The sequence below is a fragment of the Watersipora subatra genome, chromosome 4 (assembly GCF_963576615.1).
Source record: "Watersipora subatra chromosome 4, tzWatSuba1.1, whole genome shotgun sequence".
NCBI classification, from domain to species: Eukaryota; Metazoa; Bryozoa; class Gymnolaemata; order Cheilostomatida; family Watersiporidae; genus Watersipora; species Watersipora subatra.
Genome location: NC_088711.1, coordinates 53425852 through 53446711, shown reverse-complemented (window position 1 = coordinate 53446711; position 20860 = coordinate 53425852). Strand labels below are relative to the sequence as shown.

The following is a 20860-nucleotide window of genomic DNA, read 5'->3' as shown; positions in this document are numbered from 1 at the left end:
ATCCCACTTACATACAGTTTACTTCTACTCATACTCGTATACAGCCGAGTGATACTAATACTCCGTTACAATTACTCATATACAGTCGAGAGATACTCATACTCAGTTACACTACATACAGTTTCGCAGGTATCCATATTTTATCACATTTTGTCTTTTGTGGCATAACAAACTTCATCGAGAAAGAGAAGGATGTTATGTCTATTATATATATTTGCTTTTATTTACTAGTGTTATATTACCGCGCGTAATATTATATTGGCATATGAATATGTATGTAAGGGGTCGGAGCGGGAATTGCGGCCATGTTGCGGGCATATATGTAAAAATGTATTTTCGGGCTGTGAGTTTGTAAACTGAATAATAAATATAGCTTGTTATTACTGTGACAATGTCTTGTAAACATAACAAACCCGTCGTATATCATGGCAAAAACATCTTCCAACTTGAACAATGTATTGCCAGCAGGCTGTTCAAAATAGTCAGCAAAACGAAAACCTGTTTCTATTTTGTTGCTATTTTTAACTTTTATTAAAAATCAGCATAGATAATAAAGGATTGTGGAGCAGTAAGACAACAGAGTAGGCTCTTCGAGAATATATATGCATAGCTAAACCAATAACTCGCCAGATGTATTTACCATCAACAGGCTCCGAAGCATCGCAATGTTTTTGAAAGCCATATTTATTCGTTTCGTTAATTATAACATTTACAATGGCCGATGTTATAAAAAGCTTTAAATGATAAAAAAAAACTTACCTGTTTAAAAATTCAAACTTTTACTCCTGCCAAGCTGTCAGCAAAACGTAATTATTTTGGTTTTAAGTCAGCTCCTCTTGGAAATCCGTAAATACTCCCGGTTTCATCGCCGGCCGTTTCACTGTCACTTTCGCAATCCAATTCACTCTGTTGATCTTCTTTTCTAATTCCATCGTCTTCTCCACATTTTTCTGACCTAGTATCTTCTTCTTTACTTCCAAACCAGCCGATGTCTTCCTCTAAACAAACTTTTTAGCGGAGCTTGAACAATCACGTGCGTACACGGAGAATAACTTTCCAAAAAGGATGATCAAATCTTTTACAACGTGTTTTGCTTGCACATGCGTATTAGTGATTATTTATAGCCTCAAACAAGTAGTATAAAGCCTACCAAATTTGATGGAACAATTAATTTTAATTTTTCACGATTTTTTTTAAAGAATAAAATATTTTAAAAAAGGCCTATCGTAGACTGAATTTTAACGTGATTTCACGGGGTTCGGCCTCTGAGACATTGCCCGTTTGACGGGCTTTCACGTTCTTCGTCCTTAAAGAGTTAAAAACGTAGTTTTTTGCCATATGTGGTTTTTATAAAAATGCATTATACTTCACGTATTATACTTTTATTATGCAAAACTTGGCATTCTGTAATTTACCACAAATTTACTTAGCAATTGGTTTGCAATGATGGGAATTGCCTTGTTTTTAATTGTACTAAAATTCCAGCAAAACTCTACTTCCGCCTCAGGATTTGGTTTATTACTATTATTTACCTTGCGCATTCTCAAAAGCTAAAAAACCTCTACTTACAAAAAGGTCTACATACAAAATTTTTATATTGTATATTTGTATATCTTTTCATAAAAAAATTACTTCGACTAAATAAAGATGAAACTAGACCCAAAAACTAAAAGTAGTTGCATATTTTGACCATTTAGTTTGAAAAGCAAAATAAAAATATAAGACGACAAAGTAGACTTTAATTTTACTGTTTGTGTTTTTATGAATCTATTGGTATTGTTTTGAATCTAGCGAAGTACATTTCCTTTTCTCATCTGTTAACTGTAGCCGCCTTCTACCATTGTTGTATAAGTTGGAGTTATCTTTTAATCACTTAAAAAGTAGGAAGACTTCAAGTTTTAGGTAATTATGTTCTACGTTTCCTGTATGAAGACAACTTTTCAGTTCACGTGTATTTAAACAAATCTTTCTAATTACACTCCTAAAACATTTATTCTCAGTACAGCAAAACAAGACAACTATAAAACACCCACCTACTCTCACCACCCTCTACCTTTAGCCTCATCTCCACAGCCAACTGTAAAAAGTCAAAAAACACCGTTTGTACTTTTTATTTGCTATTTATCTGTTCTTGCTTCTGTCCATAGTTGTTTTTTTCTATTTGTTACGTTGTAATATATGAGAGCTCCAAAATTTAATTGTTCAAGGTTTCAGCCATGTAGTGTATACATATTTATAATTTGCACAGATGTTATTCTGAGTTTTGTGGAGGCGTGGAAGGAATAAAGGAAATTATATTGAGGCAGCACTTTTATACTTCATGTTTCTTGATGAGACCTTGAAAGTATTACCTTTTCAGAGATGAGAAAAATACCCTATACAGTGCACTCCCATGATTAATGTCATATGGCAAGGGTCCACTTGTACTTAGGTTTTTTAACTTGTATGTTCTACTATGTGCTTCTCCTTGTCTTTCCTCTTGCTCATACTTTCCCACCCACTCTTCCTGGCGCTTCTTCTCCCATCCCTAACTCTTCCCTTCTCCCCAAGGTGATAGTGCTGACTAGGATGGATAACATTGTTTATTTAGGGATGTTGCTCTCTCCTTCATTACTCATCCTTTTATTACTCCATCATTTTTTTGTATTTTATGAATTAACTATGGGTATCAATACTAGTGTATAACTCCCTAATTGTCTGTTTCTGCAATTAAATGAAAAGGTTTGTATATTATGCCTAATTTAAGGCTTCCTACCAACCAAATGAAAAGTATGAAACCAACAATTAAATTAGCTCTTTATATAGACAACTAGATACTTAAGCAATGTAATTTTGCCTCCAAGTCTAGTTTCAAAGGTGAAATTAGGTCAATCATAATTAATGATGTCTTTATGAAAGGATACACTGTTGCATAGGTCGAATCTGCCTTCGCGAGACGATGTCAATGTGACTTGGGTGGATAATTGTTAGATTAGGGTGCGATACAGAAGTGAAGGCGATAGAGAAAAATAATATTAAAAAGTTAAAAGAAGTTGCAAGTCACAATCGGTAAAAGAAAAATCAACACAAACTTGTAGCATTATCATATTACGTTGGTTCACATGCTATCTTTTTACTCGTATGTTGCTGATTGTATTCGGAACAAATACACTTCACTGTCTCTTCCGGCATGCTACTCAATGCTCCCGATTGTTACTTAATTAGTCTCTATGAATATCCAATGACATCCAACATGTAACAGGTGATAATACTATATGGTGGCAGTGAAACTCCTCTTCCTGACCAGTTGTTCATATTGGGAGAGGAGGAGAACTCTCAAGCAGCTGTTATTCTTAGATTTCATGCACCAAGATTGACACCTCCAGATAAATTCAATTTTGCAGATCTGGCTCAATGGACTAGATGGAGGGCAAGGTGGTTACAATATAGGGATGCCAGCAGGCTATCCTAACAGCCAGAAATTGAACAGATAAATACATTTGTATATACTTTAGTAGAGCAAGCAGAAGATATTATATATATTATATTATATATACATGTATATATATATATCGTAGAACGTGCTAAATTTAATAAACCAAATCAAGGTCAAAATGGAATGCACAGTTACATACATAAACTTTATAGACAGGCAGAGAATTGTGCAAATGGAGCGTTGAGAGAAAAAACTAATAAGAGACAGGTTAGTCGTAGGAGTTAGTGATGACCGACTGAGTGAAAAGCTGTAGTCGGAAGCAAACTTAACTCTAGCTGCTGCTGTAGAAATATGTAGGCAATTTGAAGCTGCTAAGGAAGCACAACCTGTAGTAAGAGCTAACGTTGCTGGTCGTACCAGTACGGTGGACATGGTGAGATCCAAAGGTTACAACAATAACCGAAATAAACGCCAGAATAGTCACACACAGAGACCCAAAACTGCAGAACGCAGAGCCCAAACATAGACTACGCATAAACAGCATAACTCTAACAACAACTCTAGATGCACTCGATGAGGCAAAACTCCACCGCACAACAAGCAGTCTTGTCAAGCCATCAAATCCAAATGTGACTTTTGTAACCTCACACCATCTCGCCACTGCAAGATTATGTGTCGGAAGGAAAATGCTAAACTAACTGAAGTAAACTTACCCGACCCATTCTTAGGTGAAGTTAGACATGCTAACATTACAAACAAGCCTTGGTCTGCATCATTATTTGTATCCTTAGATGACAGTCATGAAGTAAAACATGATTTTAAGCTTGACACGGGCGCGGATGTGTCAGTGTGTAGTGACTTTGGTTGGCATAGCAGCCAAATATGCCAGTCAGATAGACGTCTCATAGGCCCTGGCAACACTGTATTACCTGTTTTGGCAAAGTAAATGCTAGATTGAGAATAGCTGATAGGCATGTAAATGAAGTTTTATACATTGTACGAAACCAGCAAAATAATTTGTTGAGCAAAACCGTTTGTGTTTCTTTAGGTTTAGTTCATTGTGATACTGAGCATTTTATGAACGTTACAGCCTGTCACGCTGAACGACTTTTGTAGATTTAAAACGAAATATCCTGAAGTTTTTGTAGGCTTAGGTAAACTTTCCGGGTCATACAACATAGAAGTTAGGAACGATGTTGAACCTGTGGCGTTACGCGTTTCGTATGATGTGTCACTTCCTAGACTGCCGATAGTCAAGAGACAGTTAGACAAAATGGAGTCAAGTGGTGTGATATCTAAGGTGACGAGGCCGACCGACTGGTGTGCGGGTATGGTCCAAGAACCAAAAAAGGATCCAAATCAGATTCACATATGTGCTGATTTGTCAAACTTAAACCGAGCAGTTAAACGTGACACACATCCTAGTAGCTCAGTAGACAGTTCATTAGCCAAATTTTCAGGCTCTCGTTATTTGACTAAACTCGACGCCAACTCGGGCTATCACCAGATACCGTTAATGACAACTCACATTTATTAACGATATTCATAACGCCCTTTGGTAGGTATTGCTACAACAGAGTACCTTTCGGATTGGTTAGTGCTGGTGACATTTTCCAGAGATGTATGCAGGACATACTGGATGGATTGGATGATGTAGTATGCCATATGGTCGATTTCATAGTTTATAGTTCTGTAAGTCGATCCGAGCATGATGCTCGCCTACGCCGAGTTCTAGACCAACTCAAAGAGGCAGGCATGACACTGAATTATAAAAAGTGTAAATTTGGACACTCAACAGTTAAGTTCTTGGGGCATGTTATAAGCGCAAACGGTGTCGGTGCCGACCCGGACCGCATAAGAGACATTCTCGAACTACCCGACCCTGGTAGTTCGAGAATATAACAAAATTCCAATCACTATTAGGATCCGTCAATCAGTTAGGTAAATTTTCGCCGAGAATAACTGAATTAACCATACCACTCCGAGCTTTACTCCACAAGGACACTCCATGGGCGTGGGATTTTGCACAGCGTCAGGCTGTCATCGATATCAAAGCCGAACTTAAATCTACTCCACGTTTAGCCTGGTATTGTCTAGAACGTCCCACTATTATTATGTGCGACGCATCTAATGAAGGACTAGGAGCAGTGATGTTTCAGATTCAGAAGGACAACACTCGTCGCTTAGTAGCATGCAAGTCTAGATCGTTAACTGACACTGAGAAGAATTGGTCTCCGATCGAGAAAGAGGCTTTAGGTAGAGCTTGGGCATGCACCAAGTTCGAAATGTATATTCTAGGACACCCTGATGTCAGAATAGAGACTGACCATAAACCTTTAGTTCCAATCTTCAATTCTAAGGCTGTGAACGGTCTAACAATACGTATCCAACGCCAGAGACTACGAATCATGAAATACTCGTTCACTGTGTCACACATACCGGATAAAACCAATCACATCGCCGACCTACTTTCACGGCAACTGTCTGGAAAGCCAAGCCAGGACCATATCGAGTTGGCCAATAATGTGGAAATCAGTGCTGTTTCAGACATCAACTATTTATCATTAACTGAGCCAAGATTAGTTGACCTCAAACGCAAACAGTCTGAAGATACCACACTTCAATTAGTTATCAAATATACGCAACACGGTTGGCCGTTGTATCTCTTCGACGTGGAAACCAACTTGAAACCATACTGGCGCGCCCAGTCTGATCTAACATTAACTGATGGTTTACTATTACATGGTACACATATGGTCATATCATTCTCAGAACGTCATGATATACCATCACGGTTACATAACAGACATTTAGGTATTCAGAAATGTAGAGAACGCGCCCGCCACTCAGTGTGGTGGCCTGGAATCTCGGCTTAAGTAGCAGAGATGGTAAAGACATGCGCAACTTGCCAGAAAAACCAGTCAGAGTACCGTGAATCGTTGAAGCCCAGTACACTGCTTGACAGACCTTGGCAATGTGTAGCGACAGACTTATTCTACTGGCAGCGAACTAACTACATCCTTGTCACAGACTAATTCTCGAGATACGTAGAGATTAGTAAACTAGCCGACCTAAACAGCAGATCTGTCATAACATCTCTCAAATCTATATTTGCCCAACATGACATACCCAAAACAGTTGTATCTGACAATGGGACACAATATTCTAGTCAAAAATTTAAGGAATTCGCCAAAGATTACTCCTACCGAAATGTGACTTAGCTCTCCACATTACCCACAAGGCAATGGAGCTGCTGAGCATTCTGTACGCACTGTCAAGAACTTGCTTAACAAGTCTGCTGACCCGTACTGAGCTCTACTAGCGTATCGTAGGGTCAGGTATAATTGCAGTGGCTCAAAACCTGGTCAGTTTCTGGTTCGTTTTGTAGAGGTGGAGCTTAATCCGGAAATGCAAAAGCTTTAAAGTTAGTCGAACCACTGCAAACGTTTAGTTGTTGAGAAATCGAGTAGTTATCTTTTTGTTTAACATAATATCACATAAGCATCTTTTCCAAGCAAATTTTTAATTACAAATATGAGTTCTTTTAGCAAAATAGCATAGAGTATTTACATAGCTGTTTATCGTAGTTTTTTCTTGTTAAGAATAAATGGTAACACGCTCACAAAACGGAAAAAATCTTCTCAAAAATACACCATTAATTATTCTGTATTCGTTTATATTTGAAAAATAGTTTTATATTTTTTAAATATGAATACACTTTTGTAAAGCGGTATTACATAAAATATTGAAAAGTTACGATTATGTTCTGAACAAATAAAATGCACATTAAAACGGTTGTCCACTTTGTTACCATTCTGAGAGCCTAAAATGATTCTATTTTATTTCACTGTAAATAATAGTATTAGCATCTCGTTAGGCATTGATTGTAAAAATGAAGGCAACAGAAGACATCAGTTTCTTATCTTTACTGTATTTGCTGCAAGCACACACTTTTTTAACAACTAACTTTATATTACTACCAAGTCTCAATTGTAGCACATTTTGAAACAACGACAGTATGTAGCTACCTTAGGAACAACCATTTAATTGTGCATCTCAAATTTTATTTGAACTTGTTACTACAATGGTGCGCTGTCAGTAGCACCGCCAGGCCTAGGCTGTATCTCATCAGTTTGGTTCACAAAAAGTGTAGGGGAGGATGCAAGGTAAAGCAAGTTTTTGTAGTCTTCTGCAATGCAGGGCAGTTATATTTTCGGACTAGACAGCCTGCCTGTGATCAGTAGTCCTCAGTAGTCAGAGTCGCTTACTGCTTGCAATTTGTCTTAAAAAATTAATTGAAATGCACTGCATATTCATATTGCTTCAACCCTAAAAGAAGACCTCAGTGGGTCATCATGTATTCATAACTAACTTTTTGTATTCATCATTTCATCTTCTATATAGGCCTACCTACAGGCCTCCCGTGCCTGTAGTCGGTAATCATGTCGGTAGGTTATCGAAGCCTCGATAGCTGAATGACATGATCGCTGACGACAGTCAACTTCTACGAAGAGCCTGAGGGCCTACCAAATATATATTTTTAATTGCAGTGCATTTAAACATTATGCCACTTGTTCTTGCCTCATTGTTAGACGAGGCTGAGCAAGCCATCAAAGCCCATGAAATCGAATATGGCAACAAGGTTTACACAAACCATAAGGACGGCATATTTAACAAGCATGAAAGACTTTTTGAAGGTAATCTCATATCCTTAAAGCACTTTTTCTCCACTGCTTAATTTGTGATCTTGTGTTAAAAATGAAAACTTTACATCTCGGATATTTTAGTGTAACCTTGATTGTGAAGTGTAACCTTGATTGTAAAATGTAGGCCTATGCTTGGTTGTTGTGCAATAGAAGTACATGTCAAGTAGCTTATATGTTTTTATGCTGCAGTTTTATGAAGCCCTTTTTGGTTTGTTTTTGTACCATGTGATCTATGACGTCACAGGCCCTACTTGAAGCAGAGTTGACACAATTTTCATCAGTTCACTAGCAACTCACACTGGATACACACCATCTACCTCTCAGCAATAAAGGATTACTCTCTATAGACACTTCAACTCTTAAGCTTAACTTGATGAAGTGGATATTCATGTATACAGACATGCAGTGGATTACAATCAAGCTTATAGAGCAGCCTTGATTAGAAGATATACATAGGCTTCAGTGTACAAGCATTGGCATGCAATTGAAATGACATTAAAAATCATTGTATATATTAATAACTACATTCAAGCAAGCAATAAATGTATCAAGCATCATATACATACAGCAGTTAGTTCCCAATTGAGTGTTAGCAATCAAGTAAGGCTAAAAACCTACAACGTCTTCAGCCAATGAATCTAAAAAATCTGTACCATGTCTCTTAATTTTAAAATTTTATCTGCTCTAATTTAGCAAGGTGAAGATATTTGGAGAGGTAAGAACGTCATTCATGGCAGTCAAGGCTATTTATGTATAGCGAAGAAAAAGAGTATGGCGAAGAAAAAGAGTATGGTTGCATGTACGGCCCTGAAAGACAGCAAACCCAGAAGGAAAAGTACAAAGAACAGCGGAGGGTAAGTTACCAGTACACCAAGAATATTTTACTCAGCCTATTATAAGGGATATTTTGGACAGCAAAACTTGGTCATTGTATGTCCAATATATTTAGACAGGGCTATCCTTCCATGTCTTTGCAAATGCACAGATAGTATAGTATGGATTTTACATAGAGATAATAAATAATATTTATTACTTTTATGGATTTTAATTTGTCTTATTTCTGAAATAGCTATCTTGTAACAAAAGCCCGCATGCACATTTATATTATTGTTAGCCTGAAATCAGAGAATGCAGTAAATCTAAGTCTACACTACTGTGAGGGTTGCGACATGTCTAAGCTGTATTCGATACTTTGCTTTCGGTCTCACAGTACATCAAAGTTCAAAAACGTTTTCTCTTACTTTAATTCATCTGCACTCTCATAGAAATTCGGTAGAATTGCAAAGAACCAAGGACTTGATTGGAATGCTCAGATACCATATCCTTGACCCAATAGCCAGTGAAGTTTACGGCAATCTGTCTCATTTTTCTTGATAATTTCTCATCCCGAGGTCTCACACATGCGCCAGGTAGTATTATATCGCAGTTCACACCTTTGGTTAAACTTGGACGTAATATTTTATTTTACATTTAATATTTCACACCTAAAATTTGCAAAAACAATCATTAAAATCAAGATAAAATGAATGCTTATTTTGGAGCTCTGGCAACAAGGCCTTTGTTTGGACTCTTTTGCCAATTTGAATTTAGTTAGATTGTGCCCACAAATATAAATATGCTATGCATGTGCATAAATTCATATATGTTGGCACATGGTGTCGATATACATAACTTACGTATTGTTTACATTTTCAGTCACAGAATCCAACAAAGAGACCGCATCCGCAAGACAATACATTTGATAGTAACACGCAGGTACTCACTCACATAACCAGCAATAAAATTTTAGGCAAATCGTGCAATATTAATTATGGTTAAATGTGGAATTTCGTTGGTAGGCGGATCTTCAAGCCATTTGTAGCCCTAGATTAGTAGCTAGAAAAACGTGAAGTTGTAGTAGGATAATGCAGAAGAACCCCTTGTATAGGCAGGATTAGGTTTTAGAAACAAATTATTTGCTGCCAACTACGATATTTGTTAAGTTGCCTGTTCACACCCAGCCAAACGTTCAATGCCTCGAGCATTCTGATTTATAGCTCAAGATAAGGAGGAAACGCAGTGCTTGCTCAGGACGGGTAGGAGTAAGAGCAGAGGCTATGCGAGCTTCCATAGATGTGGGGAGCATCTACGAAACGCCACAAACGACAGCATTATAGATGTAACTCAGACACCTGATGTTATTTTCATACCTAACAGTCCGGTGAGTGGTAATATTCAGTAACTCAGTTTTAAAATTAAAACCCTGTTGCATGATGCTTTCGTGTCACTTTAGTGTAAGTGCTCAGTGTCTGAATTGGAGAGAGTTGTGCAGCGATGCTCCCAAATCTTTGATTCCAGATTTGTAAAGCATATCAAATCGCTGGCGTGCGTTTTGCTCCAAATCAAATCACTTAGAAGGGTGACTGCTCAGCTTTCAAATAAAATGAAATTAAAACCATCATCCACTATGTAATTGATGGTTTTGATTTAATTTACAAGCTGGGTAATCCATCTTTATGGTGCTTTGATACCAATCTCATGATTGGTGATTTAATGTGATTTGGAAATCTCTAATCAGGATTTGGGAGCATCTCTGGAGTTGTTATCAACTCTTTGAGAAATTGATAACAAGGTGCCACAACACCATCCGATTCGTAGACTGAGTAATTGGACTAATGTCGCTGTTGTCTTCTACAAGTCAACTCTATGGGCTAAGTCGGTTGAGCAATGTAGGATCGGAGAAGATATATGAAGCCAAGAACTAATTGTGAAATAAAACTACTGTAAAAACAGTAATAAAGTCAGGAACTAGCAAAAGCAGATTTGCCTGGTTCTTTGAGATCGCCAAATTAACTTCCAGCTAATCACAATGTCCAATGTAACCTTGCAATCTACTTCATTAAATTAACAAATAATATTCCTGTCAAAGTCAAAAATTGTCGCAAATAATGCCACTTGAATACTGCATTCACAGTACTTTACAAGTTCAAGGAGATGTAAATACACATGCTATGATTGTTTTTATTTTAGATCAAGGATCTCCAAAAGGAGTTTGCAGGGAGTAAGAAATGACAGAGCATAAATGCTTCCTGAGGCTTTCTAATACATGCAATATCTAGATAGGCATAGAAAAAGTTTGTTCCCTATCGCTGTGGGTGAACTGGCAATGAAGGGAGGGCACGCCAGAGGGCATCTGGCGTGCCCTCCACCTCATTGCCAATCCATCTGCAGTCATAGAGAACAAACTTGTTCTAGATAGGAATACTTTTATATGCAAAAACTCAAACTGTTTCAGCTTGTACTGTGCTCAATTTTGAGTGAATATATTGATCAAATTAAAACATACCTGCATACATAAAACATTCAGGATTTTCGACACTGATTTTTTTAAAAATAACCCAGACTTATATTCACTTATTTTCACATATCTACATGTAGTATATGTAGCCTTTTTCTACTGTGTTATTCTGTTCTCATTTGTGCTTGTTAAAGGCCTTTTATGGCTTTGGTGCTGATGTGGTAGTAATTAAGTTATGTGCAACATTTTCTTTTTATATCAAATAAAGTAAAATTATTAAACTTTACAATTTATCATGATAGATTTGTCCGATAACTAAAACAACCTGCTTCCCATCATTGTTCCAGTGGTCCATCATCAGACATTTTGTCATTGCGCATCGACTTTTCAAACAATGTATGTTGTACAACGTCAGCAATGCCAATAGACATACATCATGCTAAAGGTTTTGTGTGGGCTGCCCTCTGATTTTCCAGAATTGGCTACATTGTGCTTGTGGAGGTAACGGGAAAGCTGCTAACAATGATGCACAACAATTGCTGCATGCATTATTTATATTGGAGCAAGAAAATACATCATGATGCCAACAGTAAAAAAATATTTTTTGTCCAACAATTCAAGAAAAAATTTTTGGTCACACACTGCTGTACATAAATAATAAATATATAAGCAAATTGACAAATGAATAACCACCGAGTGCGGTCATGTTCAAATCTAAATAAAGTTAGTTGTTGGAGAAGTCGGTGTTTGTAGTGACGATAAAATAGGCTAATGTCTTCTGTTGCCTTTTCACAATCTTTGTCTTACGATACGCTAACACAAATAGTTACACTAAAATGAAATAGAATCTTCTTTAGCTCTCAGAATGGTAGCAAAGTAGACAATTGTTTCAATGTGCATTTTATTTGGTTAGTCTAGTCCACTATATTATCTCATTCGCGCCCGGATGGGTGCATTATAGAGATGTCATTATGTACCAGTATTTTATTTTATTTTTATTTATTTTTTTCTACAAGACAAACAAATAAACGACTTGATTAAATCAATAAAACAATTAATTATGCAAGTTAAACAAGTCAATAAAGACAGAAAATAAGGGGTTTTTGGTCTATTATAAGACGATTGCTTCAAGAGAGCAATCGGATAACGGATGATTACAGAAAACATGCAAAAACAAAAACTATTAGATTAAGTCAACAAGACGAGCAAGGAAACTAGTTAATCTAGTCAAGAAACTCAAGCAAAATATTTTTATATATATTTGTTTGTTGCTTGCATTAATAACACGATTTAAGTAAAACGATACAAGCAAGCAAGCCAACAAGTCGACAAGGCAGGCATACAGACAGGGACCTCTCAAGGATAAGTGTGATATTAGGTATTACAAGAGGGGCCTGCAACTGTAATTGCTGACAAGGCATTGGACCCAGAAGCACTCATTGTTAAGATGCGATTAAAGTACCAATATTTGGCCACATCACATGAGATTGCCTTTCTGATCAATCCCTTTCGTGTTCGACTTGTTGTGTTAAAAAGTACGTGGTTTTTAATATCGATGGCTATATTATCACTAAGAATTCTATTAAGCATACTTATATCTATATCTGACCTACAGTCTTCTAAAGCAGGCCAGTTTAAAATGTTCATCTTCAGGGAAATTGGGTCTTTCCATTTAATTTTGTAAGCCCATCTGAAGGATTTTCTATTTATACTCTCTAACTTGCTAACATGCTTTGCTTGATGAGGAGACCATGCGCACGAAGCATATTCTAGTATAGGTCTACATATAGATTTGTACGCCTGTGATCTTGTTTTACTAGATGCATGCTCTGTTTAATGCTCTCATTAACATATATAAGGTAGAGGTAGCTTTTTTAGCTACGTACTGAACATGGTCATCATTATTTAGTTTTCTATCTATGTTAATGCCCAAGTACTTTATCGTTGATACTTGCTGTATGTCTTTCCCATTTAATGAATATACTGTGCTAATAGGATCAGTTCTTGATATAGACAATTGTTCACATTAGAACATAATCACAAATATTCAATAACTTATATAATACTGCGTTACATACATGTAAGTGCAATCATATTACAACGTATGTAAGATATTTTTCATACACACTGTATAAACGAATACAGAATAATTAATGATGTATTTTTGAGAAGATTTTTTTCTGTTTCGTGAGCATGTTACTATTTCGTCTTAACACTACAAGGCTACGATAAACAACTATGTGAATACGTTATGCTAGTTTGATGAAAGATCTCGTATTTTTGATTAAAGATTTGTCTAAAACGATGTTTATGCTTTATTTTGTTACAAAAAATAAAAAGATTACAGACTCAATTTCTAACCGACTAAACATTAGCACTTGCTTAAAACCTCGTCGCTTAGTGCCGACAAAACATTTGCATTTCCGGATTAAGCTCCACCTTTACAAAACGACCCAGAAACTGACCAGGTTTTGAGCCACTGCAATTATACCTGACCCTTAGCTACATGCCGCCTCGGAAATTTATGTAGGCTTGTTCGTAACTAGGCAGACGGTCTTTTGAAAGCACATCATACCGTGCAATGATTTTTGCACGAGGCCAAACTCGGACTAATCGGCGCGGATTTAATCATCTTTCGACCGGAGTACATGTACTACACATATTATCGTTAGATTTGTTTTGAGTTAGTAATTTTATCGAATGCTTATCGCAAGCTAGTTAATAAAGAATGCAGTGCCCTCCATAGGTGTCAAGAATGCGGTATGGTTAAATGCTGCTTATTGTGTATCCATACGCTTATGCGATTGCATGCCTATGACAAGCCTAGTTAGTAGCTATCATCAGCAGCTATATTAGTTATATTGCTCTTAGTTTAATGGTTGCTTTTTATTATTGCTCACCCAATGATCGAATGATTTTAACATTCTGATGAGAATCAGCTAACTCATATGAAGTTTGATGTATGCTTGATAACGGCATTGTATTTGCCGTTTGTATAAATTTAATCCCTTTATCTAAATAGAAATGTCTGACAGTTTTCAAATGTACGAACTTTTGTACAAGTTCACAATTAGGAGCAGAGATGGGAACCTCGTGGGGGTTGGAAATGGTGTAGATTGTGGCCTAGCTCTGGGCTATCTGTCTATCAGAGTTTAGTATTTAAGCTGTTGAAATTGATTATCCTAAATAGACTGCTAGTTTATGAACCCAACCAGCTTTCACAACAGACTTTGATTTTTAGGAACTGCGAAATATACATGAACTAGAATTTTGATGTTTGTCAAATTGTGAGACATTTTTGTAGGCACAACTTATTAGCCTATAGGCTATGCAGAGAAGTTTAAACTAGCTTGGTCATTGACTCATCAATGATATACAGCCCCAAAGGATAGCCGACGGGGCTCATATGGGCGGGTCTAATGATGAAGCTCTGTTGGGATTAACCCGAACACGGCACCCGAACAAACAAATATGCTGAATAAAGCACCTTGTAAATTTACGAATATTATGAACTATAGTGGTTATTTTACTTATCTGTTGAATTCATTTTGTTGTCAAATAAATATAGTATCCCAATATTGTCACCGTTATGATCAGTCAGTTGCCATTCACAAGCATTCGTGATATTAATAGTCACAATCGTAAAATAGCTCAAATTCGGTTTTGCATTTAGATTTTGAGTATGAAAACTACACTGCACAGCTTTGCCTGCTATCCCATCTTATTGGCAAGGTAAAACAATGTGAAACCGATGAAAGACTTTGTCATTTTATATTAGGGGTGGCAAAATATTAATCAAAAACTAGAAAAGAAATGCCATTGTTCGGTTAATTATATTCAACTTTAGGCATATACTACGACCTTTACTAATTTTAGAATTACTAAAATTAGGTAATTTGAAATGTTTTATTTTGAATAGATACATTATTTTGGTTAGGTATTACCCCTACATTGCAGAAATTCAATGTTTGCTATTGTGACCCGCGGGGTCTACTGGCTGAATAAGCTAATGAAACGATAACAGCGATTCGTGTTTTCTAAAACCTAACAAGGCAACGCGACCGCCCTGCGAGAGTTGTGTTTGCTTTGAAACCCAGGCTAGCACAATCCTAATAGAGCTCCATCATTAAACCCCGCCCATATGATAGCCGTCGGCTATCCTTTTGGGCTGTATATCATTGGACTCATCAAATAATTGTTTGAAAATATAAATTGAACTGGTCACAGTTTCTGTGAAAGTTTAAAATCAGGTACAATATCGAGTTTTTTCTGTTGTGACATCTTATTGCTTACCCTTACCCTGCCATGAATTGTTAGTAAATGTGTTAAAAGAAGAACAAGCATGAAAATAAAATTTTCATACTCTTGGTAGATCTCCTGCTCATTGAAATCATTTAAAAAAAAACAAGTTCGCTGGTCAAACGCTTTCATGTGTATTTTCCGTTTGACCCATAAACAGACACAATCTGCTTGTCTTCTTGCACAGTAAACCTGTAAAAGCTTGAAATATAAGTTACCACCTTGCTGACCTGTTACAGCTGGTTCACTTAAATAACTACTTTGAAGGCATGCATAATCTCAGAATATTCAGAGCAGCATGCAGTGCACCTTGGAAAGACATAAGAACAGAATAAAACTTCTTCTGATGAATGTAGAGCCTCCACATTTGAACTCTGCATTTTTGCATGGTCATTTAATACTGTTACTTAAACCGTAACTGTCACGTGCAACTTTCACCGTATTTTCTGGGTAAATCAGCCACGCTGATTCCGATTTTGTACTCAAAATAAAGATTGGTCCACTAATCTTCAATGTCATATAGGCTTTTTTAAAGCGTTTCAATATCCGTTTCGAAAACAACACAATCGGCATTACAAGCTCCGCCCATAAATATGTGACGAAACCTAGCTTTTTCAGGAACGGAAGTTAGGAATGTTTCGTCCGATTTAGAATAATAGAGATGGGTGTCTTAAAACCCATTATTATCTAAATCCAGCCTGTAAAATAATGTCTTTTATGAAAGGTATATAAACTATTTATAATTGCTCGTAGCTTGTTACACGATGTTTAAATAGGCTGAACGCTGAGAAAAATGAGCTCAAAAAGCGTGATTTTATCACAAGCTAGCGTTGTTATCACGCTTTTTTAAATATGCAATGTTAAATAGCTTATCTATCTTTCAGAAAAGGAAAGATTATTTTTAGGCTGAATTTAGATATTAATGGGTTTTAAAGCACCCATCTCTATTATTCTAAATCGGTCTAAACATCCCTACGTAACTTCTGTTCCTAAAAAGCTTGTTGTGCCGATTGTGTTGTTTTCGAGACCGATATTAAAACGCTGTAAAAAAGCCTTAATTACTCTGAAAGTTAGTGAGCTAATCTTTATTTTGAGTACAAAATTGGAATCAGCGTGTCTGATTTACCTAGTAAATAATGATAAAAGTTGTACGTGACAGTTATGGTTTAATATTTTGTGTCTTCATTTAATATTTTACAGCTTTGAGAAATTTGGTTTTGTGACAACTGAGTCCTTTGTATGCTATTTCAGTAATAACAAGCTTACATTATAGTTTTCTGTTAATTAACACAGCAAATCTCCGTATGTAAAACTATTCAATGCAAGTAAGTGGATTTTAGGCTGCGGCTTAGGTTAAATTTACCACCAATCCTTCGCTTTTTCGTGACGTCATTCTATCGTTGTCTGCCATCTTTATGGACAACTTTTATTATTAAAAAGCTGAAACTTCTGCAATTAATTATTGCAAACAAAACTTTTGTTTGCGAATTTTTTATTTTAGTATCAAAACAACACCAAAAAGTTCTATTAATCAAGAGAATGGCGATCGTTTTCTACAAAGAAGGCGGCTTTTTCGTGGACGAGCGCATGTGCAAACAGGGTGATGACGTCAAAAAAAAGATGGATAACTGGTATTGTGCCAAGGTGTTGCTAAAGATATGAAATATTAGTCTCATTTGTAATACCGTGATGTTGTTATTACAGTGAACCCCCGTCATGCAACATTAATTTGTTCCTGTGTTGGCATCGTAAGGCGATATGACAGATCAAAATTGTATCAAAATTGTATATATATGTACCATACATTTGTATTAAAATTAGGAACAGAATAGTTTATAAACCTTAGTACCTATAGTCAACAGCGACCAATTTACTGGTTATGGTCTGCAATAAAATGTAACATTACTATGTATACTACAAACCGAATGAAATTCTTAAATTTGAGACCGATGTATACCATAAACTTTGAATCTAACTTAAATGAGTTTAGCTTACTAAACACACTTGAAGCTAAGTTTTAGTAAATATTTTACTAAACTTTAATTTCGTTATCGTCTTAATTTATTGTTTTACGAAATACAAAGAATGCTAAACTGAGAGAGGGAGAGTAAGATTTGTATCTCTTTCAGGCGTTGCGGGAGGGAATTCGGCAAATAACAGATTGGCATCTTTGTGACTCCAACGTATGCAGCATACCGACCGCTAAGTTAAAGTTTCGAAAAACATTTGTGTTAATGTCATATGGCAAAACAAATGCCATAAGGAGAGGACAAAAAAGCACACCTTGTTTTGCATAGTAAGTCGATAAAACCATAAAACAGGGTCGCCGTAACTCGGTGGTGTATTGTATAGTAGACACTCCTACAACATGAATAATCTGTTCTAGAAACGTTTATATCATACGAACAGTAAAATACATGTAATTTGTCTTTTCCGTTCCAAGATCTTTATAAACCCACCCATTTGCCCTTTCAAAAAGGAAAAACTAGACCAAACATTCATTTGTTGGCTGTAAAGTAACTGTATTTTTATTGATTTGTAGCAACAAATTTTCCCTTTTTTTATCACTTTCACTCGATTTATGGTCCATGAATGTGATAATCTATACAAACATGTATATAAATCTCAGTGTTTGTTGGTCTTTTGTCTTTCCTGTGTACAGTTATAGCAATTAAAGTCTAGAAATTAAAATCTGCATGGCAGCAGGTTTTGATCTCAAAACCTCCCATCCACAGGGGGACTAACGTAACCAATTAAGCCGCGTGGGATATAATTGGTTCATTGAGCAGATAGCTATTATTTGAGTTAAAATATGCATAAAAATGCTGTGCGTAATATGCACGGCATTGAAATGCTATGCACAGTGTTGAAAGGCTCTGCATAGCAAGGCATAGCAATGCTGTGTTACGCGCAACATCACTGAAGCTTGCTCTTATTAGGAAGTTTAGCAATGCATATGCTAGTTTACTCAAATTAGTGAATGCCAATTACATTCCCTTCCACAATTTGTAAGCTGTTTTATATTACCGTGCATTGCCGGTAATATAAAACAGCTAACAGCAACTCCCCTAACTTATAGAAAAACTAGTAAAATATTCACTAGTTATACTATAAGTTAAGGAGAGCGCATACCTCCAAAATCAATTTACAACAATTTGTTCATCTTTTTCCAGGCAGGAAAGTTTTTTCTCCGAAGAAAAAAAAATCTTTTTCAAATTTGCAATCAAGTACAACAATATATTTTTACTATTCTACTGCTAATTATTATCTGTGCTTTACTGACACACCTGATGTTACGTCTTTTATGGATTGCCAATGGAGAATGACTGATGCTTGGAATGTGTGTGTATATGTTTATTCCATTGACCAATTGAAAATGACTGATGCTTGGAATGTGTGTATGTGTTTATTCCGTTGACCTTAAAACTGCAAAGCGAATGTACATAATGAGTGCAGCTATACAGTAATTACATAAAACCTAAACAAACTGAATGTATGAACAAACAAAATGAAGCCACGTTACCTCTATTATCTGTCATTACTGATGAGCAAAATACTTGATACCAACAGTGTAGTATGACGAATGTTTATTTGATGAAGTTTTCTTTGGTCCTCTTCACAATGGTAGTAAGGTGTGCTTTCATATGGCAAGGCAAAGATTAATCCTTTAGCTTGTGTTGTAAACCGTGAGGTGCTTAACTGATAGCAAGATACTTATGCCCAGCAAGCCAACATAGCGGATTACGGAAAACCTGGGCATAGCTGAAGAATAATTCCTGATGACCTCCATTACACCCCTTACAAAAACCTGGTAGTTTTCTCAATATCTGGAGTTGTATGTAGAAGTATTAGTTTGTAAACTGGTCTCTTCAGTTTGTTCTTGGACGTTTGCAAGGTCACATGCCTCACATAGCATCACTATTTTTTTGGGCTTTAGTTACTCTCCCGAGTTGCCAGTTGCATCTAAGTAGTACATTGTCTATAACTATCACCACATCTCTAGGCTTGAGGTTCCACTTTTTCCCTCTGCGTAAATTCTGAAGATACTGTAATTTCCACTTATACCAGACTTGATCAGTCAGGTACTTCACCCGTTTCCATCGTTTGTGACTGTATAGAGGTCTGGCAAGGCAAAAGAGCCCGGTGATGGTGAGAGGTTTTTATTTTTTATTGTCAACAGGTTGCTGGGAGTTAATTTTTGACCTACTGTAGTGGATATGACCATATGTTGATTTTCCATACCCTGTATTCTTGTAGCTATATAACTGATTGTAAAGATGTTTGATGTGCGTTTAAGAGCAACTCATTTTGTGTGGTCAACTTGTAAGCCGTCACTCTCATAGCATCAGTCTTAGTGCCAGCTTTGGCGGTTGCTTGTCTTGTGCTATCTGACAAAAATTGAAAAGTAGATGTTTCGATTGTGTCTAGGCAACTAGCTTTCTCTGTAGTTGTATTACTTTGATTGGCTGATAGAACCTGTAGCGTGTCTTTGGCTATGTCTGCAACAGTAGAATATTCATGACTCCGCAAATAGCTGGTTCTATTGACATTTGTTGGCGGTTCAGGCAAAGCTCTCCGTGTGCTCAATAAAGATGCTGTTGAGCAAGGCCAGGCATAGTGTCATGCGCATAGGCAATTTTTTTTCTACTTTTTGTGATCATAATTTTCTGTCAATTAGTGAGTAAACATGTTCAGACATACAGAAACATCAATTTTTTTGTAAATGAAATCTTCTCTCATGATGATATGGGACATGTGAATAGATTTTTCTGGTATTGTGTGTGACGCGCGGGACAATAGGTCATCTTCTCTCAACTTTGCGGCACATTTATTGTCCTGCGATGACCTATTATAATTAAGATGACCTATTATAGGTCATTTTCTCTCAAACTTTGTCATTCATTCTGAAATAAATTTAGCTTTTCATTTATAATGAATACAGAGTAGATTTTAGCCCAAGTGTTTTTTCCAAACAAACGAAATTTTTCCTTACCATTCAGGCGAGCAATGAATAGTTTGTCCCACCCATCATATTTTAGTGCATTTAGTTGCAGCCTGTTCTTCCTAAGCTATCTGAAGTAAAAAATTTGTTAACCATAATTTGATTTTTGGCTGCTATGCCTCAGCCAAACTCACCAGTTTGCTGAAAATAAGGCAAGTTTC

The 20860-nt window shown here is 36.4% G+C and overlaps 1 pseudogene; it reads left to right on the top strand.

Moving 5' to 3' along the window:
• The first annotated feature begins 4085 nt into the window (after nucleotides 1–4085).
• LOC137394345 (dolichyl-diphosphooligosaccharide--protein glycosyltransferase subunit STT3A-like) overlaps nucleotides 4086–20860 on the top strand; it is a 44094-nt pseudogene continuing 27319 nt past the window's right edge.